Here is a 26,457-nt window from a genome sequence, read left to right as displayed (position 1 = left end):
ACACACATGCACTCGGTCACTCCCACACACACACTCACTCTGTTTCTCCCACACACACACTGCCACATGCACACTGTGACACACACACAGACACACACATACTCAGTCACTCCTACACACACTCATTCACTCTGTCACTCCCACACACACACACTGTCACACACACACACAGACCGTGGTCCGCCAGTGGGACAGGCTTGTTTAACACCCATCTAAGAAGGCAGATGCTTCACCAACCAAGAGATGGGAGGTGCAAAAGTGCAGCACACCCTCAGTATTCCTCTGCAGCGTCAGCCTAGATTCTCTGCTCAAGTCTCCGAAGTAAGAATTTAATCATAACCTTCTGAATCAGAGAAGTTAGCAACTGAGCCATCGCTAACACCTACTTCAGGCCTACTCCTTGTCCTGTGATTCCTCCTAATGACAAACTTCCCAGAAATGAACCATTATTGGCTTATTAATGGCTGCTTATTCTCCTTAATGATGGATAGTTGATGTCACTGAATGCTACAGCATACCATAGGTCATTCAGACCAGGTCACTGCCCCTGATGTTTTCCTGCACAGAAGCTCACATTCCAATTCCTGCCTTTCCCAAATACTCCTTTCAATATTCCATTTTTAAAGCTATTATCTACTTCCTGTTTGAAAGTATTCACCAATGTTGTTTTGAAAAGGTACAGAGAATGGGGTGGCACGGTGGCACAGTGGTTAGCACCGCTGTCTCACAGTGCCAAGGACCTGGGTTCGATTCCTGGCTTGGGTCACTGTCTGTGCAGAGTCTGCATGTTCTCCCCGTGTCTACATGGGTTTCCTCCGGGTGCTCCAGTTTCCTCCCACAGTCTGAGAGACGTGCTGGTTAGCTGCATTGGCCAGGCTAAATTCTCCCTCAGTGTGCCCGAACAGGCGCCGGAGTGTGGCGACCGGGGGATTTTCACAGTAACTTCATTGCAGTGTTAATGTAAGCCTACTTGTGACAATAATAAATAAACTTTATTGCTCAGTCTTTCACATTCAATCCCGACCAAATTACTTCCACTTGAAACCAATGAGATTTAAATTCTGTAAACTGAGTATTGTCTCGCTGATACAAACGGAAACAATCTCCTCCTCCTCATCTAAGACCAATGTTGCTCCAGAAAAGAAGATTTGAATTATCTCGTGATGTAATTAAGCAATTTTAATAAAACACGACAGGAGGCTTAATTCACGCAGTTTCAATTCAATTTAACAAACAATTTGAATTGAGCAAATCTAAATCGAGAGGAGGCTCTTCAGCAAAGAGTTGAGCTTCATTCTCAGACATCAATATTTTCTCTATCAAAGTGTATGTGATACTAACAGTGGGAGCCTGTGGCACAGCACATCGACATGGTGAGTGGGGGAGACGTGTTGTCACATGCGTGACAAAGTGTGCTGGAGGGCAATGAGGTTTGGTGTCAGGAGAAGGCCTACATCAAGGTTTTCTTTTTGTTCATTCGTGGGACACGGGCACCGCTGGCTGCCCAGCATTTATTTTACCACCCAGCCTGCCAGGGGAATCGGAGCGGGTGAGGGGCGGACCACGGAAAGGTCCGTTGACCTTGGGCAGGATTTTACGGTTTCGGGATGAGCGAGACTGTAAAATCCCAGCCAACAGAGTTTTACAGCACAAAAGAGGCCCTTTAACCCATCATTTCTGTGCCAACCATCAAGCACCTATTGGTTCTATTTACCAGCTGCAGCAAGAATCTCATCACAAAGGTAACCGGATTTTTACAAGATGCAAATATCTAATTGGAAATGCTCCAAGCACTTGGTTTGCTCGGAGTAGTGCCCTATAGCGATCAGTCTTCCAGGCTTGGAACTTGGTGTTATTGGGAATGCTACTCCAAAGGACACACTCTACCCATTCCCCTCCCTGAAACACGCAGAGAGCGATAACATGTCCGTTCCAGTCAGCTGGTGTTTATTTTTGCTGACAGTTTCTCTATTTTGTCTCTATAGAGGAAAGGACACTCGGCGCTCACAGCTCGATCAAAACAACATCAGTGACTGACAGTAGCCTGAAGCCACACATTCTCCCTGACACAAATATCTTTCACTCCGTTTTATGCACAAGTGACTTGCTTCGATGTCACATCACTGGCGCTCTCTCCTCTATCCTACATCATCACCCACTGCGCTGGAACCTTTCCTGTTCTCTAATGTTTCACTCTTTATATGAATCCTTACCTTATTTCAATTAATTGTCCTTTGTTTATTATTTCTCCTTCCTTTCCAGATATGACTGGTCATGACGACTATTTGCTGCCAGAAGCTGACCTCATAAGAACATAAGAAATAGGAGCAGGAGTAGGCCATCTAGCCCCTCAAGCCTGCTCCGCCATTCAATAAGATCATGGCTGATCTGAAGTGGATCAGTTCCACTGACCCGCCTGATCCCTGGCAGGCTGGGTGGTAAAATAATTCCCTTACCGATCAGGAATCCATCTATCCGTGATTTAAATATATTCAACGAGGTAGCCTCCACCACTTCAGTGGGCAGAGAATTCCAGAGATTCACCACCCTCTGAGAGAAGAAGTTCCTCCTCAACTCTGTCCTAAACTGACCCCCCTTTATCTTGAGGCTGTGCCCTCTAGTTCTAGTCATGCCAAGACATACCTGGCCAAAGAACGGTCCTCGTTGTGGGGAGGTACCTCACATCCATCCAGTGATGACCTGCTTGAAGATTGGCGATGCATATTGTCAAAACAAGTTGGCAAAAAGCAACTTTCTTGTGACAGTAAACAAAAAGGCAATAGAACAACTGGATCCCACTCTCGCAAAAACAAGCAAAAAGTGGATAGTTAAATCAAATGTAACAACTGCATGGGGAGCTGGGGGAGGGGGGGGCGGGTGGGGTCTGGGGGCGGGAGGATGCGTGGAGGAAGAAGAGAAAATCACATTTGCCAGAAATAGAAAGTAAAATTAGGTAAAACCGCTAAGTGCTGGTCAAAGCGATGTAGCTAAACGCAGGAAAGAGTCTGGTACCACCACTACAGTGTCATTTATATCGCGTGTCCCATGACCTCAGGACATCCCAGAGTGCCTTACAAACATTGAAATACTGTTTGGAGTGTCATCACTGTTTTGTAATGTAGGAAAACACAGCATAGAGACACTGGATGGGGTTTCATGGCCTCACTCGAGCAAGACCGGAAATACCCGCTCAAGGTCAATGGCCATTTCCGTTGTCCACCCCTCATTCGCTCCGATTCCAGGCCGGGTGAAACGGTAGAATTCAGGCGATGGAGTCATAGAATCATAGAGTCATCTGGAACAGAAATATCCCTTCGGCCCAGCTAATCTGTGCTGACAATGTCTACTGCTAAAGGCATTTTCCTGCACTTGTCACATATCATTGCATATTATGATATTTCAGATGCTCGTCCAAATACTCGCCCAAATACTCGCCCAAGTACTCACCCAAATACCCGGCCAAATACCCGGCCAAATACCCGGCCAAACACCCGGCCAAACACCCGGGCAAACACCCAGTCAAACACCCAGCCAAACACCCAGGCAAACACCCAGGCAAACACCCAGGCAAACACCCAGGCAAACACTCAGGCAAACACTCAGCCAAACACTCAGCCAAACACTCAGCCAAACACTCCTCCAAACACTCCTCCAAGTATGCCTCCAAGTACTCATCCAAATACTCACCAAATACTCATCCAAATACTCACCAAATACTCATCCAACTTTTCTTTCAAATATTCTCCAAGTACTCATCCAAATACTCATCCAAATACTCACCCAAATACTCACCCAAATACTCACCAAATACGCATCCAAATACTCATCCAAATACTCACCAAATACGCATCCAAATACTCATCAAATACTCATCCAAATACTCATTCAAATATTCTCCAAGTACTCATCCAAATACTCACCAAATACTCATTCAAATATTCTCCAAATACTCACCCAAATACTCACCCAAATACTCACCCAAATACTCACCAAATACGCATCCAAATACTCATTCAAATATTCTCCAAATACTCACCCAAATACTCACCAAATACTCATTCAAATACTCACCCAAAAACTCACCCAAATACTCACCAAATACTCATTCAAATACTCACCCAAATACTCACCAAATACGCATCCAAATACTCACCCAAATACTCACCAAATACTCATCCAAATACTCACCCAAATACTCACCCAAATACTCACCCAAATACTCACCAAATACGCATCCAAATACTCACCCAAATACTCATTCAAATACTCATTCAAATACTCACCAAATACTCACCCAAATACTCACCCAAATACTCATCCAAATACTCATTCAAATATTCTCCAAGTACTCATTCAAATACTCATCCAAATACTCACCAAATACACATCCAAATACTCACCCAAATACTCATTCAAATACTCATCCAAATATTCTCCAAGTACTCATCCAAGTACTCATTCAAATACTCATCCAAATACTCACCAAATACTCATCCAAATACTCACCAAATACTCATCCAAGTATTCTTACAAATATTCTCCAAGTACTCGTCCAAATACTCATCCAAATACTCACCCAAATACTCACCCAAATACTCACCAAATACGCATCCAAATACTCATCCAAATACTCACCAAATACGCATCCAAATACTCATCAAATACTCATCCAAATACTCATTCAAATATTCTCCAAGTACTCATCCAAATACTCATCCAAATACTCACCCAAATACTCACCAAATACACATCCAAATACTCACCAAATACACATCCAAATACTCACCAAATACTCATTCAAATATTCTCCAAATACTCACCCAAATACTCACCCAAATACTCATCAAATACGCATCCAAATACTCATCCAAATACTCATTCAAATATTCTCCAAATACTCACCCAAATACTCACCAAATACTCATTCAAATACTCACCCAAATACTCACCAAATACTCATCCAAATACTCACCCAAATACTCACCAAATACTCATTCAAATACTCACCCAAATACTCACCCAAATACTCACCCAAATACTCACCCAAATACTCACCCAAATACTCACCCAAATACTCACCAAATACTCATTCAAATACTCACCCAAATACTCACCAAATACGCATCCAAATACTCACCCAAATACTCACCAAATACTCATCCAAATACTCACCCAAATACTCACCCAAATACTCACCCAAATACTCACCAAATACTCATCCAAATACTCACCCAAATACTCACCCAAATACTCACCAAATACTCATTCAAATACTCACCAAATACTCACCAAATACTCATTCAAATACTCACCCAAATACTCACCCAAATACTCACCAAATACTCATTCAAATACTCACCCAAATACTCACCCAAATACTCACCCAAATACTCACCCAAATACTCACCCAAATACTCACCAAATACTCATTCAAATACTCATTCAAATACTCACCAAATACTCACCCAAATACTCATCCAAATACTCATTCAAATATTCTCCAAGTACTCATTCAAATACTCATCCAAATACGCACCAAATACTCATTCAAATACTCATCCAAATATTCTCCAAGTACTCATCCAAGTACTCATTCAAATAATCATCCAAATACTCACCAAATACGCATCCAAATACTCACCCAAATACTCACCCAAACACTCACCCAAATACTCACCAAATACTCATTCAAATACTCACCCAAATACTCACCCAAATATTCATCCAAATATTCTCCAAATACTCATCCAAGTACTCATCCAAATACTCACCCAAATACTCACCCAAATACTCACCAAATACTCATCCAAGTATTGTTTCAAATATTCTCCAAGTACTCATCCAAGTACTCATCCAAATACTCACCCAAATACTCACCCAAATACTCACCAAATACTCACCCAAATACTCACCAAATACTCAACAAATACGCATCCAAATACTCACCAAATACTCATACAAGTACTCATCCAAATACTCACCCAAGTACTCACCCAAATACTCACCCAAATACTCATTCAAATACTCACCAAATGCTCACCCAAATACTCATCCAAGTACTCCCATAAGATTGTTGGTTTTTAATGGCTTTTTGCGAGACATTTTGCCATGAAATTCAGGAGAACTCCCTGTGCTAGCTCTGTCAATGCAAGAACTGGAGCATAGCTCAGGAACCAGGGAGAGTATCTGTCGAATGAGACAGTTCGAAAGCAGGATGTGTGACATCATCCAACTACATCATCTCAGCTGGGATATTTTGCACTGGGATTAGTATAACTCCAGTCTGGTACAAAGGCAAATTGAAAAGTGCCACCTAGTAAGGAATTGTTTGAACACTACAAGGGAAGCAAGAATCCCAACCACATCACACCCCACATATATCAATACGGGCAGTACCACAACTCAGACTGTACATGGCACCTGCCAATACTGGTAGTATCATAACTTGGACTGTACACCACACCTCACATGATTTGATTTATTATTGTCTCGAAGTATTGGGATACAGTGAAAAGTATTGTTTTTTTCACTACACAGACAAAACATACTATTTATAGAGTACATGGGGAGAAGAAAAGGAGAGGGTGCAGAATGTAGTGTTACCGTCATAACTGGGGTGAAGAGAAAGATCAGCTTAATATATGGTAGGTCCATTCAAAGCTCTGAATGTACCAATTCAGGCGGCATTACAATTCAGACTGGCCATGACACATGCCAATGGAGGCAGCACCATAACTCAGACAGCACACCAGACATCACACTTACTAATAACAGCAGCAACATATATCAGATTGTACATTACACATCATCCATACCATAACACCTCAGCCTGTACACCTCACACACCAATACAGACCACATTGCAGCTCAGACTGTCCAACACATGTTACATTAGTGAAACAGTTAGCCCATTAGTGAAACTGTATCACACACACCAGTACAACCAGCACAATAAGTCAAGCTGTGTATCATACAATACAATAAGCACACAAATCCGAGACTGGCACTTATAGTAGAACCTCTCCTCACAGTTGGAACAGTCAATGTTAAGAATTCCATTACCGCTCTCCAAGGACTCGTCATGCCCAAGGCAGCAAACACAATGAGGAAAGAGCAATGGCTAAAAGTCAAAAGCTAAAACAACTCTTTCACAGAATGGTATCCATTTGACTAGGCTTTGCGGGCCTGTTGACAGATGGGAAGAGTAATGATCAATACGGCTGCTTCTGGTATTTTAAAGTCAACCCCATTAGCATCAGGAGTGAAGCTAATTGGTGGAGATTCAAATGAAATTGTGTTTCATGTGCCACCATAAGAACGAAACACATACAAAAAGTAAGAGGACGTACCTATTCTCTGTGTGGAGTTTGCACATTCTCCCCGTGTCTGCCTGGGTTTCCTCCGGGTGCTCCAATTTTCTCCCACTGTCAAAGATGTGCGTGTTAGGTGGATTGGCCACACAGTAAAAGGTGAGTTCAGGTTAGGTGGGAAAACAGCAGAATGTCAATGACACTTGGACAATGCAGCAGGAAAATTAACCAGATGGATAAGGTCTGAAGTCACTGATAGCAATGTTCAGATCAGAGAGTGGAGGAAGAGAAGTTTAAATTAAATGGACAATGATCATATTAAGGGTTCTCATAATACATTTCTCAGTCTTGTTCCAAAGTGGTTGTTCTTGAGGTTTATGTTGAACTTGGTTGGAGAAGAGGGAAAGCTAAAGATGAGGAGTTAAGAGTGAAACATCCATCTTATGCCTTAAGATGGACACAGGAAGGTACGTTGTTGAAGAAAAGAATGTTTTGCTGAGTGTTTGAATTGGAAACATTTGGATAAGGAAGATCAGTCACCTGTCTACAAGCTTTGCTTTAAATTATTTTATTCACCTCCCTTTATGAGGTAAATTTAAACTGTGCTATATGTTCCAGATCCTCACCTGGATCTTGGCATGAATTTCTATCTTTTCCTCTGCTGTCAAACCTTAAGCATCAGGAGTGAAGCTAATTGGTGGAGATTCAAATGAAATTGTGTTTCATGTGCCACCATAAGAACGAAACACATACAAAAAGTAAGAGGACGTACCTATTCTCTGTGTGGAGTTTGCACATTCTCCTCGTGTCTGCGTGGGTTTCCTCCGGGTGCTCTGCTTTCCTCCCACAGTCCAAAGATGTGTGGGTTAGGTGGATTGGCCATGCTAAATTGCCCCTTAGTGTCAGGGAGACGAGCTAGGGTAAATGCATGGGATTATGGGGATAGGGCCTGGGTGGGATTGTGGTCAGTGCAGACTCAATGGGCCGAATGGCCTCCTTCTGCACTGTAGGGATTCTATGATTCTATTCAATTCGATCATAGCTGATCTGTATTTCAGTTCTCTTTATCACCTTTGCTCCATATAATCTCTTGATACATTCACCTCGCAAAACTCTCTCGATTTCCAGCCTGAAAACTCCAAACTGAACCCGAGTATCACAAGCTTTTTTGTTGGAGAGTTCAAATTTCCATAACCTCTATGTGTGAAAAAGTCATAGTCATAGTCCTAGAATCTACAGGGCAGAAGGAGGCCATTCGGCCCATCGAGCCTGCACCGACCTCAATCCCATCCAGGTCCTATCCCTGTAACCCCACATATTTACTCTCCTAATCTCTTAACACTAAGGGGAAACTTACCATGGCCAATCCACCTAACCCACACATCTTTGGACTGTGGGAGGAAACTGGAGCACCCAGAGGGGAAACCACGCCTCCGTGGGTTTCACCCTTCAATGGTCCAGCCCTGAGTACAGGATTGTATCCTCTCACACCAGAGCAAATAGGTTCTCTTCATCGACCACAATGAATGCTCTTAAGGTTACAAACAACACTTTCACCCAATCATATGAAGATACGAATTAGGAGCAGGAGTAGGCCATTCGACCCCTGGAGCCTGCTCTGCCAATGAATCAGATCGTGGTTGATTTGATTGTACCTCAACCCCACATTCCTGCCTGCCCCTGATAACCTTTCACACCTTTGTTAGTACAGCGGCACAGTGGTTAGCACTGCTGCCTCACAACGCCAGGGACACGGGTTCAATTCCCGGCTTGGGTCACTGTCTGCATGGAATCTGCATGTTCTTCCCATGCCTGCTTGGGTTTCCTCTGCGTGCACAAGTTTGCTCCCACAGTCCAAAGATGAGCAGGTTAGAAGGATTGGCCATGATAAATTGCCCCCTGGCATCCCAATATGTGTAGGTTAGGGGGATTAGTGGGGCAAATACATAGGGTAGCGGGGAAAGGGTGAAGAGTTAGGCCTGGGTAAGATGCTCTGTTGGAGAGTCAGTGCAAACTTGATGGACTGAATAGCCTCTGCACTGTAGGGGATTCTATGAACAATAGAACATTCAATACTCGATGTTACACTTATGCAACACATCCTCAGAATTTGTAACCTTCTAAACAGTGGCTGGTATTGTTCTGGTGAATTGGTTTGACACCATCACCAAGGCTTGTTCCTGAGCTGCGGTGGCCCAAACAAAAGGATTGTTTTTGCTGGAGTTCAGACGAATGAGGGGGGATTTCATAGAGACTTATAAAATTCTAACAGGACTAGACAAGGAAGATGCAGGGAGGATGTTCCCAATGATGGGGGAGTGCAGAACCAGGAGTCACAATCTGAGGGTTCGGGGTAGATCATTTAGGACGGAGATGAAGAGACATTTCTTCACCCAAAGAGTGGTGAACCTGTGGAATTCATTACCACAGGAAGTAGTTGATGCCAAAACATTGAATGTATTCACGAGGCGGCTGGATATAGCACTTGGGGTAAATGGGATCAAACGTTATGGGGAGAAAGCAGGATTAGGCTATTGAGTTGGACGATCAGCCATGATTGTGATGAATGGGGGAGCAGGCTTGAAGGACCGAGTGGCCTCCTCCTGCTCCTATCTTCTATGTTTCTATGTTTCCATGTTTGTTCCGGATTAAGTCTGACCGGATCTTTGCACAACAGTAACATAAGTCCCACTCCTCTGCATTCACATCCTCTTGAGTTAAAGGACACGAGTTCTGTACATTTAAGTAATGTGGTCAACGTAACAAAGAACACTGCTGTTCAGGTCGTGTGTTGTGTGTGAGACAGAGCTGCTGTATGAGTTACACATCTCCCTTGCCCCTCAGTAATCTCACTCACATCACAGAGTTCAATATTGATGGCAACAACTTCAACTTCATTTCTAACTCCTCCCAATGAATTCTGCCCACCTGTGAGCAAAGAAACATTTGATTTAACTCTATAGATGCTGCCAGAGCTGCTGAGTATTACTTCTGTGATGATGCACTGACCTATCACGTTGCAGTAATCTGCTGTTGCAACTCAATATCATACAAGCTACCTTTTATACACTGCCTAGATATTTCTAGGTATACAAGCGAGAGTTTAGAAGGATGAGGGGGGGAATCTCATTGAAACTTACAGAATACTGAAAGGTTTGGATAGAGTGGACATGGGGAAGATGTTGCCATTAGTAGACGAGACCAGGGTCCGCGGGCACAGTCTCAGAATAAAGGGACAACCCTATAAAATGGAGATGAGGAGGAATTTCTTCAGCCAGAGATGGGGTGAATCTGTGGAAGACATTGCCACAGAAGGCTGTGGAGGCCAGGTCATTCAGTATATTTAAGACAGAGTTAGATAGGGTCTTGGTTGGTAAGGGGATCAAAGGTTACAGGGAAAGGCGAGAGATGAGGTTGAGAAACTTATGAGCCATGAGTGGCAGAGCAGACTCGATGGGCCGAGTGGCCTAATTCTGCTCCTGTATCTCATGGTCTTAAGGAGACAAAGAACAGAAGATGCTAGAAACATTTAGTAGGTCAGGCACGTGTGATGGTCAGACAAGTTAATGTTACGGGCAGACTCTTTATTCCAAACGTTTAAGCTGCAGTTGAATACATTCCCTGTTTTAGCTTCAGATTCCCAGTCTTTTCCTTGTTTCTGCATTTGTTTTGATCTGAAGAAAGAACTTGCATTTCTACAGTAACTTTCACAACCTCAGGAGAACCTGAAGTGCGTGCAAACAAAGCAGTTCTGAAAGAGGGTGGAATTTTATCCCCTCTGTCACAATGGGAGGGCCGGGAGAATCAGACAAGCGCAGCCACATCAAATTCCCAGCACTGGGAAAACTGCCCCCAATTAGGTTGCAGGGAGGAAGGGCCCAATGTGGAATCCCACCTGCCTGCAACAGGATATCAGTTCAGCTCAGCATTTCTGGGACTTAGTGGTGGCTGAGGGATTAAATGGGAGTCTTATAGCTCTCCTGTGCCTCCCAGCATTGAGTGCCCAATTGAGGGACCCAGCATCAGGAGGGGGATCTCATGAAAGCCCCCCCCCCCCTTCCTCTTGCCTCCAATCCCCCAGACCAACTCCCTGGATCCAAAATCCTAGGCAAGGCCCAACGCTGACCCAGTGAAATTCCCGACGGCCCTTCATTCCATTGGGCCTTTTCCATGGAAGTGACATGGGGTTCCCACCGGTTCACCAACCAATGGAGAAGTCCCCCCATCGCGAGCATTAAAGTGTGCCCATAGCTATGGCTGTGTAGTAGGAAACGCAGCAGCCGGTTTTCAAAGCACAAAGTCCCACAGTGATGCGATAATAAACAAACAAGCTGTTACTGCGATGTGAGTTGAGGGATAAATTTTGGCCAGCATGTTGGGGAGAAACGCTCTCTGAAATAATGCTACGGGATCTTTTATGTCCATCCCGAGAGAGCAGTTTCACGTCTCATCTGAAAATGGCACCTCTGATATTGCAGCATACCCTCAGTATTCACCTGGGGTGCCAGCCTCAATTCTGCTCTCAAACTCGGAATTGAGATTTGAATCCATAACCTTCGGACTCAGGGATCCAGAAAAAAAAACAACCACCAAACCACAAGCTAGGGCGGCATGGTAGCACAGTGGTTAGCACTGCTGTCTCACAGCACCAGGGACCTGGGTTCAATTCCCCGCTTTGGTCACTGTCTGTGTGGAGTTTGCACGTTCTCCCTGTGTCTGTGTGGGTTTCCTCCGGGTGCTCCAGTTTCCTCCCACATTCTGAAAGACGTGCTGGTTAGGTGCATTGGCTGTGCTAAATTCTTCCTCAGTGTACCCGAACAGGCGCTGAAGTGTGGTGACTAGGGGATTTTCACAGTAACTTCATTGCAGTGTTAATGTAAGCCTACTTGTGACACTAATAAATAATAAAAAAAACAAGTTGGCACTTTCACTACTGCAACAGGCAAAACCAAAATTGACCATCCCATCGATTAAACCTTGAGATATTGCAATCTGAAGTCACCCGCTTGATGTAAACAGTGATTCCCGATTGTGACAGGCAGTTAGTGAGGAAAGGGTTAAAGAATCATTGACAAGCTGCTTTGCAGACACATGCATCTCTCCAGTTCTACCTCATAACCTCCGAGCAGCAGAAACACTCGGATAACGTTCTTCTTGCAGATGTTATGCAACAAAGAACCATTATTCCTACAGCAAGAGAGACAAACATGTTGGAAGGATTAAAACACCATGCACCATCTACTGCGGAGCTAAGTCAATTGTTTGCACTCCAGATTGCCCAGAGTGGAATATATTTTTGGAAAGAACGCGTTCCTCATTCTAATTTAATTCCAATTTCTTCCGCCTCGCCATTTCATTGGAATTAATTTCTACTTGAAAGAAAATTCGCATTTAATCACTTTTGTGTTTCCAAGGATAGCAAAGCACAAAGGGGATAAAAAAGAAACTACTCTTGTGCCCTCAGCACTCCCGGCGTCAGAGGGAGTCCGGTCACAATGTTCTCTCTCTCTCCACCACCTCCTGGCTTCAGACAATTAATCTGGTGACAGTGAGTTATGGGTGTCTTGTCACGAGTTTGAATAAACCATTACTCAATCTGGACTGCAGGCGTGAGAGAGTTCTCCCCAGTGGCTTTATCTTCCTGCAGGAGTGAAAAGGGGCCTCACTGTATGGTCCAGTCATTTCATTTGCACATGACTCCCAATAAAATCTGAGGGTGCCTGGACAAATTAACCCCAAGCTCCTGTTGCCTAGCTGTTGACAGACTGTGTTAAGGCACGCAAATGTTTTATTACTCGTCCTGATCCTGCGATGTTGCAGCAAAACCCACTCCTGCTGCTCAATATCAGTAACCTTTCAGTGACCAGCTTGCAGCCATTAATCCTGAGGGTCCATGTCGTAACGGAGCACAGTAGCCAGCCAGCCCTTAGGAAAGCCATTGCCAATCCCACACCTTTCACCGTATGGATTCATAATAGGTAACCCGGAACTCGGAGAGAGCTGCAACCTCAGCACACGGTTAATTTCTCTTGAACTCGAGTTGGGGGCGGTGCATTGAGGATTTTCCAGGGTGGCACAGTGGTTAGCACTGCTGCCTCACAGCGCCAGGGATCCCCGGGTTCAATTCTGGCCTCGGGTCACAGTCTGTGTGGAGTTTGCGTGTTCTTCCCATGTCTGCGTGGGTTTCCTCCGGGTGCTCCGGTTCCTCCCACACTCCAAAGATGTGCAGGTTAGGTGGATTGGCCATGCTAAATTGTCCCCTTAGTGTCAGGTTAAATATGTGGGGTTACGGGGATAGGGCCAGGGTGGGATTGTTGTCGGTGCAGGCTCAATGGGCTGAATAGCCTCCTTCTGCACTGTAGGGATTCTATGATTCTAATCCAATCAGTCACTTCTGCTTTTGATTGTATTTTTGCAAATGACATGTCTCTTTCACCCTCCCCCTCCCCAGAACACACATCCTCCAAGATTGCACAGTGACTACAGTTTAAAAATCATAATGCAGTGAAGACCTGTGAAGATCTTTGGAATATCCTGAACTCATCAACTGTACGATATGAATGTAGGGTGGGATTTGCCAAACCCTCACCCCCCTCCCCACCCCCCACACACACACACACACACACGCCACGTGTTTTGCAGTAGCAGAAGTGTCCCAGCATTGGCCATTGGCACAATCTTCCAGTCCCACAGCTGTCAAAGGGATTTCACACCCTGCACTGCCGGGAAACCCACAGCAGGGGTCGCTATCAGCAGGACCAGAAAATCCCCCTCAGCAGGAACAGCCAGAAAATCCCACCTGCCAGCTTCTACTGAGAGATATGGGCCCCGATTCTCCCTTCGAGACCCACAACTTTTCTGTCGGGTCGCGGTGGGAGACGCGCGTCGCCGGCCTTGTTCCGGGATTTGTGCATGCGCCGGGAACGCATGCGCATTTCCCAGAGCCGGTGAACAGTCCCGATCGAATCTCCCACCCCGCCAGGAGTACTCCATTCCGGCAGGGTTTAGAGTAGCTCCCCACGTTCGGGGAACCAGCGGGAGACCCCGCCGGAAAGAGGGGGGGGGGCAATCGGGGCCCCCCAAGGGGTCGGGCGGTGGGGGCTTTGTGCCCCTTGGCCATGGGCACCCTGGCAGTGCCAGCCTGTTCCCCCTGGCACTGCCCAAGGGGCAAAAGGCCCATGCCCAGGGAGCACTTTGGCACTGTCTATCAGGCAGTGCCAAGGGGGAAGGGCCTATTGTGGGTGGGACCTAGGGCAATCGGTGGGGGTGGAAGGTCCCGCTGCCACTCTGCATTGGAATCGGTCTGGGCTGGAGGGAGGGCAGCGATTAGGACGGGCTGGGTGGGGATGGTCTGCCGCAGGGGGGCCTGCCTCCCCAGGGAGGGGGAGGGGGGGCTGACCCTGGGGGGGTAGGGGGGGAATCAGTGGGGGGGGAATCATCACTGCTGGGGGGGGGTGGGCTGGATATCGGGGTGCTCCAGGGCGGTGGGGGGGGGGGGAGTCAGGGCTGGCCTGGGAATTGTTGTGGGGGTGCGGGGGGGAGGGGCTAGAAGGGCAGCACTGTGCGGGTCCCGGGCTGGCCAGCGATCGAGCCGGCCAGCAAACAGGGAGACTGATAGATTGGGGCCACTGCGCATGCGCAGAGTTCCAGAACTATTCAACTCCGGTGTGAATAGGCCCCGCCCCCCCTGGGTTTTTAATGATATTCACGATTGGGACCTCTGCAGTGCACAGTGCGCGGAGACTCAGGTGAGAAACTGAACTGAGAAAACAGTCGGGATCTAGAACAGTTTTCCCGCCAATTCAGCACTTTTGGGAGAATCGCGTCCAAGATTACAGGGTTAAAGGATTGATTGAAGGAGGGAAATTTGGGCCTAGCTGGACGAACGCGCGGCTGCAGAAGCCAGCAGAAAGGAATTAGGATGCACAAGACACCAAAATCCGAAGAACGCAATGTCCTTGGAAATTTAGGATCGGATGTTCACCATCGCTGAGGAAAGGTCAAGTTAGAACATAGAACATAGAACATAGAACATTACAGCGCAGAACAGGCCCTTCGGCCCACGATGTTGCACCGACCAGTTAAAAAAAAAACTGTGACCCTCCAACCTAAACCAATTTCTTTTCGTCCATGAACCTATCTACGGATCTCTTAAACGCCCCCAAACTAGGCGCATTTACTACTGATGCTGGCAGGGCATTCCAATCCCTCACCACCCTCTGGGTAAAGAACCTACCCCTGACATCGGTTCTATAACTACCCCCCCTCAATTTAAAGCCATGCCCCCTCGTGCTGGATTTCTCCATCAGAGGAAAAAGGCTATCACTATCCACCCTATCTAAACCTCTAATCATCTTATATGTTTCAATAAGATCCCCTCTTAGCCGCCGCCTTTCCAGCGAAAACAATCCCAAATCCCTCAGCCTCTCCTCATAGGATCTCCCCTCCATACCAGGCAACATCCTGGTAAACCTCCTCTGCACCCTCTCCAAAGCCTCCACATCCTTCCTGTAATGTGGGGACCAGAACTGCACACAGTACTCCAAGTGCGGCCGCACCAGAGTTGTGTACAGTTGCAACATAACGCTACGACTCCTAAATTCAATCCCCCTACCAATAAACGCCAAGACACCATATGCCTTCTTAACAACCTTATCTACTTGATTCCCAACTTTCAGGGATCTATGCACACATACACCTATATCCCTCTGCTCCTCCACACTATTCAAAGTCCTCCCTTTAGCCCTATACTCAACACATCTGTTATTCCTACCAAAGTGAATTACCTCACACTTCTCCGCATTAAACTCCATCCGCCACCTCTCGGCCCAACTTTGCAACCTGTCTAAGTCTTCCTGCAAACTACGACACCCTTCCTCACTGTCTACCACACCACCGACTTTGGTGTCATCAGCAAATTTGCTAATCCACCCAACTATACCCTCATCCAGATCATTAATAAATATTACAAACAGCAGTGGCCCCAAAACAGATCCCTGAGGTACACCACTTGTAACCGCACTCCATGATGAATATTTACTATCAACCACCACCCTCTGTTTCCTATCCGCTAGCCAATTCCTGATCCAATTTCCTAGATCACCCCCAATCCCATACATCTGCATTTTCTGCAGAAGCCTACCATGGTGAACCTTATCAAACGCCTTACTAAAATCCATATATACCACGTCCACTGCCTTGCCCCCATCCACCTCCTTGGTCACTTTCTCAAAAAACTCAATAAGGTTAGTAAGGCACGACCTACCTGCCACAAAACCATGCTGACTATCACCTATCAATTCATTACTCTCCAAATAACTATAAATCCTATCCCTTATAATTTTTTCCAACATCTTGCCGACAACAGAAGTGAGACTCACCGGTCTATAATTCCCGGGGAAGTCTCTGTTCCCCTTCTTAAACAATGGGACAACATTCGCTAACCTCCAATCTTCTGGTACTATACCAGAGGCCAACGACGACCTGAAGATCAGAGCCAGAGGCTCTGCAATCACTTCTCTTGCCTCCCAGAGAATCCTTGGATAAATCCCATCCGGACCAGGGGATTTATCTATTTTCAGACCCTCCAGAATATCCTGCACATCCTCCTTATCAACTGTAATACTGTCTATTCTACTCCCTTGCAACCCAGTGTCCTCCTCAGCTATATTCATGTCCCCTTGCGTGAACACCGAAGAGAAATATTGGTTCAATGCTTCACCAATCTCCTCCGGTTCCATACATAACTTCCCTCTGCCATCTATAACTGGCCCTAAACTTGCCCTAACCAACCTTCTGTTCTTGACATACCTATAGAACGCCTTAGGATTCTCTTTAACCCTATCCGCCAAAGTCTTCTCATGTCCCCTTTTAGCCCTTCTAAGCTCGCTCTTCAACTCCCTCTTAGCCAATCTAAAGCTTTCTAGTGCACTACCCGAGTGCTCACGTCTCATCCGAACATAAGCCTCCTTTTTCTTTTTAACCAACAAAGAAACTTTTTTGGTGCACCACGGTTCCCTAGCCCTACCAATTCCTCCTTGCCTGACAGGGACATACCTATCACAGACTCGCAGTAGCTGCTCCTTGAAAAAACTCCACATGTCGGACGTTCCCAGTCCCTGTAATCTCCTAGTCCAACCTATGTTTCCTAATTCTCTCCTAATAGCCTCATAATTACCCTTCCCCCAGCTAAAACCACTGGCCCGAGGTTCATGCCTATCCCTTTCCATCACTAAGGTGAACGTAACCGAATTGTGGTCACTATCACCAAAATGCACACCAACTTCCAAGTCTAGCACCTGGTCTGGCTCATTTCCCAGCACCAGATCCAATATAGCCTCACCTCTAGTTGGCCTGTCTACATACTGAGTCAAAAAACCTTCCTGCACGCTTTGAACAAAAACTGACCCCTCTAACGAGCTAGAGCTATAACAATTCCAGTCAATATTAGTCAAGTTAAAATCCCCCATAACAATTGCCCTATTACTTTCACTCCTAAGCAGGATTGACTCCGCAATCCTTTCCTCAACCTCTCTAGAACTTTTAGGAGGTCTATAAAAGACTCCCAACAGGGTGACCTCTCCTCTCCTATTTCTAATCTCCGCCCATACTACCTCAACAGATAAGTCCTCATCAAACCTCCTCTCTGACACTGTGATACAATCTCTGACCAATAATGCTACCCCTCCCCCTCTTCTACCTCCTTCCCTACTTCGACTAAAACATTTGAACCCCGGGACCTGCAGCATCCATTCCTGCCCCTGCTCTATCCATGTCTCTGAAATAGCCACAACATCGAAGTCCCAGGTACTGATCCACGCTGCAAGTTCACCCACTTTATTGCGAATACTCCTGGCATTGAAGTATACACATTTCAAACCCTGCTCCACCCCACCTCTGCAATGCCGTGCATTGCAGTCCCCATCCATGCATCCCTCACTTTTAGCCCCACTACTCAGGATCCCTCCCCCCCCCCGAATCAGTTTAAACCTCCTTGCATGGCCTTGGCAAATTTACCCCCCAGGATATTGGTCCCCTTCTGATTAAGGTGTAGACCATCCTTCTCATAGAGGTCACACCTTCCCCAGTACGAGCCCCAATTGCTTAAGTACCTGAACCCCTCCCTCCTGCACCATCCCCTCAGCCATGAATTCAAACCTTCCCTCTCCCTATTCCTCTCTAAACTATCCCGTGGTACAGGCAAGAGTCCAGAGATAACCACTCTGTCAGTCTTGGCCTTTAGTTTCCACCCCAACTCCATAAATCCCTGCCTAATATCCCCTTCCCCTATCCTCCCTATGTCGTGTGTCCCCACATGTACAATAACTTGTGGTTTATCTCCCTCCCCCCTAAGAATCCTGAATACCCTGTCAGACACATCCCGGACCCCAGCCCCTGGTAGGCAACACACCAACCCTGAGTCCCTACCTTTAGTTCCGACCCTCCTATCTGTCCCCTTAATTGTGGAGTCCCCAATCACAAGGCCCAGTCTTTTACAGCCCCTAACCACCTGAGCTTTCTCACTCGGCTCACCCCCAGAGATCTGCTCTCTATGCTCAGTTGATTCCTCCTCAACTGTAGCCTCCAGCACCGAAAACCTATTATGGAGGGGAACCGCCCCAGGGGATTGTCTTCCCGATTGCTTCTTACCCCTCCTCCTGGCATTGACCCAAGCCTCATTTCTAGGAGTTACTATTTCTCTATAACTCCTATCAACTTCCACCTCCGCCTCCCGAATTATGCGGAGTTCCTCTACCTCCCCCTCCAGCTCCTTTACACGCTCCTCCAGAAGCTGCAATCTAATGCACTTCTTACAACTAAAATCTCCTGAAACAGGAGTTGGGAAACTTCCTGAGCCGGCAGATCCATCTCCTATAACATGGCCTCCAGTCTATATATTCCCATTCTGGGGAGGCCAGGGCAGGCTGATGGGTTTGGGATTGTTCCCTCTGGATGCAGCTCAAAGGCAGCCATGGAGAGGCAGCTGAGTACGGAGGCCTCTTGGTAAGAAGGCCCGCCTTGGTCTCCTGAAACTTCGGCCTAACTGCATAATAGACTGTTCGGCCTTCTACAGCACATCCCTCAACCCCCACCCACCCCTCCTGACGTGCCCACCAAATCTCCATTACCCCCTCATAGCACTTCCATGCACCCCCAAAGCCCCATGCCATGTCCATGCCCACATACACCTATATGCGCCCCCCCCCCACCTCCTCCATACCACTGACCCAGTGTCCACAATGGGCTAACCTAAGGAGCAATGGCCAAGAATTTACAGCCCCACTACCCAGGCAGATTTAATGTTCTTGCCAAACTCAATGGACATTTAAATGGCATACTACATCCCCTGGGGGAGGGAGGGGGGGATGACACACTGCTGCAGGGCCCTAACTTTGTAGCCAATGTGAATATGAAACAAATAAACTTCTTACAATCTGAGAGAGCTCTCACTTAATACTGAAAAAAATCTTGCATTCCTGAAGCCAATTCAAAAAAACTAAATTGCTCTCAAGTCGTCTGTCTGTTATTAAAAATAAACACTTATCCATTTATAACATCGAAGGCAGTTAATCCTTTAATAGCCTGCTAAAATCATCAAATTGTAAACTAAACTCAGCCTCAGCACCATGCTGAGATTTGTGGTTTTGGAGCTCAAGTAAAATAAAATTCTTGGGTGTCTATTGATGAATTGATTATTTCAAAACATAACACTCTCATTGATAAAAACCCGCTCACTACATTTAACTTTCTTTCGCTCCTCATAAAAATACTTATTTATATACATTCTCAGATCAAAGAATTTATAAGCATTTGGAGTTTTCAGTCAAACCGTGAACCAACAGGCACCCTACTGTGATAATGATAGGTTGTGAAATCAATTATGCCGCATATGGCAACCTTCAAGGCTTATGCCAGCAGACAGAGTGAAATAGCAAGAACAGATTTTTTTTAACACCAGGGATGTTTTCTCTTAAAATATTTAAATACTGGGTGATTTAAATCTCTTAATAGTTTTACAACTCACTTTGACAGCTACCTTTGCCTGTTCTCTTGGCGACTGTCTTCATAATTCCCTTGACAGTTCCAATGGGAATTACAGTTCCAATGATTTAATGCACTTTTATGCATATTCCAGTCAAATTTTAACAATCACGAAGAGCACTTGACTTCTCCCAAAAGTGTCCTGGGGCCATTTCCAAATGGGTAGCTTACCTCTCCAGAAGGTACCTGACTTCTCCAAAGAACCCTCATAAGTTTAGATCTTTTCCTACCAAGTCCAAGGTGTATAAGATGTGTTTTAGGCATCCATCTAGTGAAAATCAAATCTGACCGAGACTTTAATGTGTGCAATTGCTTCCGTGAATCACAGATGCGCAATTTACAGCCTATCTCACCACAGCCAATTTTGCTAAGACGGAGAGCCTCTTCTTCTGTGTAAAACCCTAGGCCTGTGGGACTGTGTTTTTTTTCTTAATTGCCACGGTGGGAACTCAGAAATAAGGGAATCTTCCAGCCTTGAACTTTAGCTCAGGGCAGGTTGACATTTTGTGCACTTAATCGCAATTCAAACCGGATCAAATGGAGCCACGTTTTAAAAAGCAAGGGTCTCTTTGTTGACCCCGAATAGTTTGTTTGTTAAAGATATTCATACAGCTAAACTTGAAAGGTTGTTTAGAATGGATTGCTTCCTGGGAACTGACAGCAGAAAGACATATTGAAGGAGGCAAGGCAGATAGAAGACAAATTAATAGGGCGCACTCCTTTGCGTCTTTCATTGCTTACTTCAAAGCTGTTGTCATTTTATAATAGCCTTGGATATTAGCTTTTAGATTTGAGAGCTTAGGCACTGCCTATAGGAGTGAACAAAATTGAAAGAATATTGAGCTGGGAGAGGAATTAAATAAAACATTCCATTTCGTACATTTGGAAAGCTGTCTGATTGACAAGTCTAGTGTTCATGTTCAATGAATGAGATGCTGGACGATTAATAATTTCACAGCCTGGCTTAAGGATTGTTTCTTACAAGTGGGAGACTAGGCTTTCTTACGTGTGGGCGGCACGGTGGCACAGTGGTTAGCACTGCTGCCTCACAGCGCTGGGGACCTGGGTTCAATTCCCAGCTTGGGTCACTGTCTGTGCAGAGTCTGCACATTCTCCCCGTGTCTGTGTGGGTTTCCTCCGGGTGCTCTGTTTCCTCCCACAGTCTGAAAGCCGTGCTGGTTACGTGCATTGGCCATGCTAAATTCTCCCTCAGTGTACCCAAGTGGGCTTCGGAGTGTGGCGACTAGGGGATTTTCACAGTAACCTCATTGCAGTATTAATGTAAGCCTACTTGTGACACCAATAAATAAACTTTAGGAGTACCAATTTTCATTTAGGAGCAGGAGTAGACCATTCCACTCATGAAGCCTGCTCCACCATTCTAACAAATCATGGTTTTTCTGGTTGGGGCCTTGATTCCACTTTCCTGCCTATCCCCCATAACGTGGAGATGCCGGCATTGGACTGGGGTAAACACAGTAAAGAGTCTAACAACACCAGGTTAAAGTCCAACGGGAGGAGTGGACATTAACCTGGTGTTGTTAGACTCCTTACTGTGTATCCCCCATAACTCCTGACTCAATTGTCCGCCAAACATATGTCAGCCTTGAACATATCCAATCACCCAACCTCCCGGCCTGTCTGCAGTAGAGAATTCCAAACACCGCCCCAAAAGAGGAAATTGCTGTTCATCGCCGGCTTCAATTGGAGACCTTTTATTTTCAAACTCTCGGTCCTATTTCTAGGTGGCACCATGAGCGAAAGCGCCCTCTGAGCCAAGCCCCATCAAGTTATTGTATGTTTCCATCAGATCACCTCTTGTTCCTCTAACCCAAAATGAGTATCAGCCCAACATAAGACCATTAGATATAGGAGCAGATTGGCCCATTGAGTCTGCTCTGCCATTCGATCATGGCTATGTTTCTCAACCCCATTCTCCTGCCTTTTCCCCGCAACCCCTAATCCCCTTGCCAATTAAGAACCTACCTATCTCTGTCTTAAATACAGTCAATAACCCGGCCTCCACAGTCCTCTGTGGCAATGATTAATCACCCTCTGGCTGAAGAAATTCCTCCTTATCTCGGTTCTAAATGGTCATCCCTTTACTCTGAGGCTGTGCCCTTGGATCCTGGTCTCCCCTACTAAGGGAAACATCTTTCCCAAGTCCACTCTATCCAGACCTTTCAATATTCTGTAAGTTCCAATGAGATCCTTCTAAACTCCATCGAGTACTGAGCCAAAGTCCTCAAACGCTCCTCATACATCAAGCATTTCATCCCGGAATCATTCTCATGAACCTTCTCTGTACCCTCTCCAAGGCCAGTACATCCTTCATGCTCAACGTTTCCACATAAGACAACTCCTTAATCCCAGGAGTCAGCTTGGTGAACCTATTCTGAACTGCTTCTAATGCAAGTATACCCCCTCCTTAGGTAAGGAGACCAGAACTGTACACAATTCTCCAGCTGCAGCCTCACCAATGACTGGTACAGTTGTGGCAGACTTTCTTCCTCTTAATGACCATGATAGTTCTGACGGGGACGATGAAGTACAACTTGGTTGCAGTCCATTTTTGAATGGAACGCCCACTTCAACCAGGAGGCCTGAGGCCCACCCATCACTTGGCCCCAGATCTCATTTCAGTAATGAAGCCCATTGCACCTCCAGTGTGGTCACCCATAGAGACCCTGGGATATATTTTTGGGAGCGTGGAAAGGTCAATGGGAGGGGCAGAGTGGACCAATTGTAGCCGGTGATCCTTCACTGAAATGTATTTTATAAAATCAAAACCATACTTGTGTCGGGAGCCCACAGGCCCAGAGCGTGTTCTGTTCATTGCGCATCAATTTCATACAGGTCACTTGAAAGGTATAGTATAAAAATGCACATACAATGTCATGACCTCTCTCCCAGTGATCACATCCCATAAATCTGTTTTTGCATCATCCCATGCCAAGATAGTTTCACACCATGATCTCGCTAGCAGTTCCTTCCTTGGCAATGTCTTCCTGTCCTTGCCCACACGATGCCTCTCTCCACGAATTCCCTCTGCCCTCGATCCCGCCCCTGGAATCTTCCCCTGCTCCCCCTCTCCCTGAATCTCTCCTTGCCATCTCTTTCCCGTGATCTTTTACAAAGATCTATCCCTGTGGTTTCTACCCCTGTGATATCTGCCCCACAGTATCTCCCAGTATCTTCTCCGTGGTGCAATGGGGCAGTTTTCCCAGTTGTGGGGAATCAGGAAGGTAAACGACATCAGGTTTGGGGTATCAACATAACGCCATCCTCTTCCGGTTTTTCCTGAGGCAGTTTAGGAAACCTCCATGGGGATTAATCCCTGAGGGGATTAATAAGAATCATAGAATCCCTACCGCACAGAAGGATGCCATTCGGCCCATCGTGCCTGCGCCGACAGCAATCCCACCCAGGCCCCATCCCCGTAACCCCACGTCTTTACCCTGCTAATCCCCCTAACACTAAGGGGCAATTTTCATGGCTAATCCACCTAACCAGCACATTTTTGGAGTGTGGGAGGAAACCGGAGCACATGGAGGAAACGCATGCAGACACAGGGAGAACATGCAAACTCCATACAGACAGTCACCCAAGCCAGGAATTGAACCCGGGTTGCTGGCACCGTGAGGCAGCAGTGCTCAGCACTGTACCACCATGCCGCCCTTAATAAGGCAATTTTAAGCATGGAATCCATCTTTTTTCAAAAAGTACTTTATTTATAAAATTTGTGAGAGTATTTTACCTAATTGTTCAAACAGTACATAAAGTACAATTTCTTTCAATTCAGTGCAGACTTTGTCTTACTACAATTATAGGTTATATTTACAATATACATTTAAGTTTCATGCCAAAGTCCCCAGGAGATTTACAGAGTTTCCAGGCCATGGGCCCTTCCCCATTGAGCTTTTATGGCGACTGCCCCAAATTTTAGTCAGTCTCTCAGCACATCACCCTGGATCTTTGATTGCGCCAGCCTGCAACTCTCGGCCATTGGCACCTCTTTGCATTGAAAGACCAATAAGTTTCAGGCAGGTGTCTTGTATCAGTCTCTACAGTGATACAATCCCTGTAGAGACTGATAAAAATAGATATGGAATTTTCATGACCAATGCAAAGGATTGCACAAAAACATATCACATTTTAAGACTTTTACTGTAACAAACAAATTAAAATCAACATGGACTAAACATTGCATTGTAGGCAAATAATGCACTAAACTACAGAAAAGCTATTTCATATTAACTATTTAATACAACTGAGAAACCCCACACTACATGTATACATTATCCTACACTTTCCAAAGAAATGTAGTCTTGTGTTTAAAGTCCCCAAGCTCTTACCAACTTTAACACAATCTCTTCCTCCTGCCTCAGCAGGGTGAATCTTTCAGTGTTCTTCTAAACAAATCTGAGCATACTCCAATGGATTTCCAGTACCTCAGCTCCTATCGATGACTCTTTGGTTCTTAATTGGGGCGGTATGGTGGCACAGTGGTTAGCACTGCTGCCTCACAGCGCCAGGGACCCGGGTTCAATTTTGGCCTTGGGTCACTGTCTGTGTGGAGTTTGCACGTTCTCCCCGTGTCTGCGTAGGTTTCCTCCGGGTGCTCCGATTTCCTCCCACAGTCCAAAAATGTGTGGGTTAGGTGAATTAGCCATGATAGATTCTCACTCAGTGTGCCTGAACAGGCGCCGGAGTGTGGCGACTAGGGGATTTGTACAGTAACTTCATTGCAGTGTTAATGTAAGCCCTACTTGTGACTAATTAATAAACTTTAAACTAATTTCTCCATAAGCTTGGTTTCTTCCAACAGCGGATCCCTCTCCGCTGAATGGTTAACCCAAAAGCAGTTATTTTTTTCCACTTAGCATAGCATCACCTGTTCCGAAAATCTCCCTGGATGTTTACCTCCAAGACTCTGAGTCTGTTCACAGCAAGAATACCTGTCCCCAGGTTTTATGCCCAGGTGTTAAAACCTTACTTACAATAGTTTTAACCTGGGCCCCAGTCCCCATGCCAACCAGATCCAAAGGGTTTGTCTCCAGGCAGATTTAGCATGTGGTCACAACCAGACTCCAAACTATCCCATTCTACTTCAATCAGAGGAGGTAGTCTGAAATCTAACCATCTTATAAAGTCCATACTTTTACCAAGATCGCGGTTCTCCAGCAGCAATTGATGTTTAACTGGCTGTGCATCCCTGGGAACAACCCATAGAGTACAGAGTCCTGTGTAATGGAGCGGATCAGGATGAACCTCAATAACAATCTCTGTATCTCTTTCCAGACCTGAGTTGCAAAGGCACATTCCAGAGGGAGGTGGATGACAGTCTCTCCCCCCACCGCAGTCACCTCAAAGTCAGCAAGTGGAGATAGTGAGACTCTCAGCATGCAACAAGTATCTGAGGAAGAGAGGGCACTTCTCACAATCAGTTAAGATACGCTTTGGTGTTTGAAAGTTCTTGTTTTTTAAAATTAATTTGTGGGACATGGGCGTTACTGGCTGGCCAACGCTTATTGCCCATTTCAGAGGGCAGTTAAGAGTCAACCACATTGCTGTGCTCCTGGAGTCACATGTAGGCCAGACCGGGTAAGGACAGCAGATTTCCTTCCCTGAAGGACATTAGTGAACCAGATGGGTTTTTCCAACAATCAACAATGGTTTCATGGTCATCAGTAGATTCTTAATTCCAGATATTTTTTACTGAATTCAAATTCCACCGTCTGCCGTGGCGGGATTCGAACCCAGGTCCCCAGAATATTAGCTGAGTTTCTGGATTAATAGTCTAGCAATAATGCCACTAGGCCATTGCCTAGTAATGAGGTATTCTGCCAAATGGTTTTGACAGTCTTCTCAAGGAACAACCCAACATTCCTCTTCTTGGACCTCAAGGATATTACGTGCAGACCACTGCCTGATGGACTTGTGGTCAAAGATTTTCCCCATTTAGCTGACCCTTTTACTCGGTCCAATATTGTCCCTCCACCTGGACCCATCCCTCTGACTTCTTTCATCTCGATATTTTCATTGAGATCTATCGGCATAACAATAACCACCTCAATATCTCTGCTCCCTCACTGACGCTAATCTG

The sequence above is a fragment of the Mustelus asterias genome, chromosome 15, assembly GCF_964213995.1.
Source record: "Mustelus asterias chromosome 15, sMusAst1.hap1.1, whole genome shotgun sequence".
Lineage (NCBI taxonomy): Eukaryota > Metazoa > Chordata > Chondrichthyes > Carcharhiniformes > Triakidae > Mustelus > Mustelus asterias.
The sequence above is the reverse complement of the archived record's forward strand: the minus strand, read 5'-3'. Positions refer to the sequence as shown.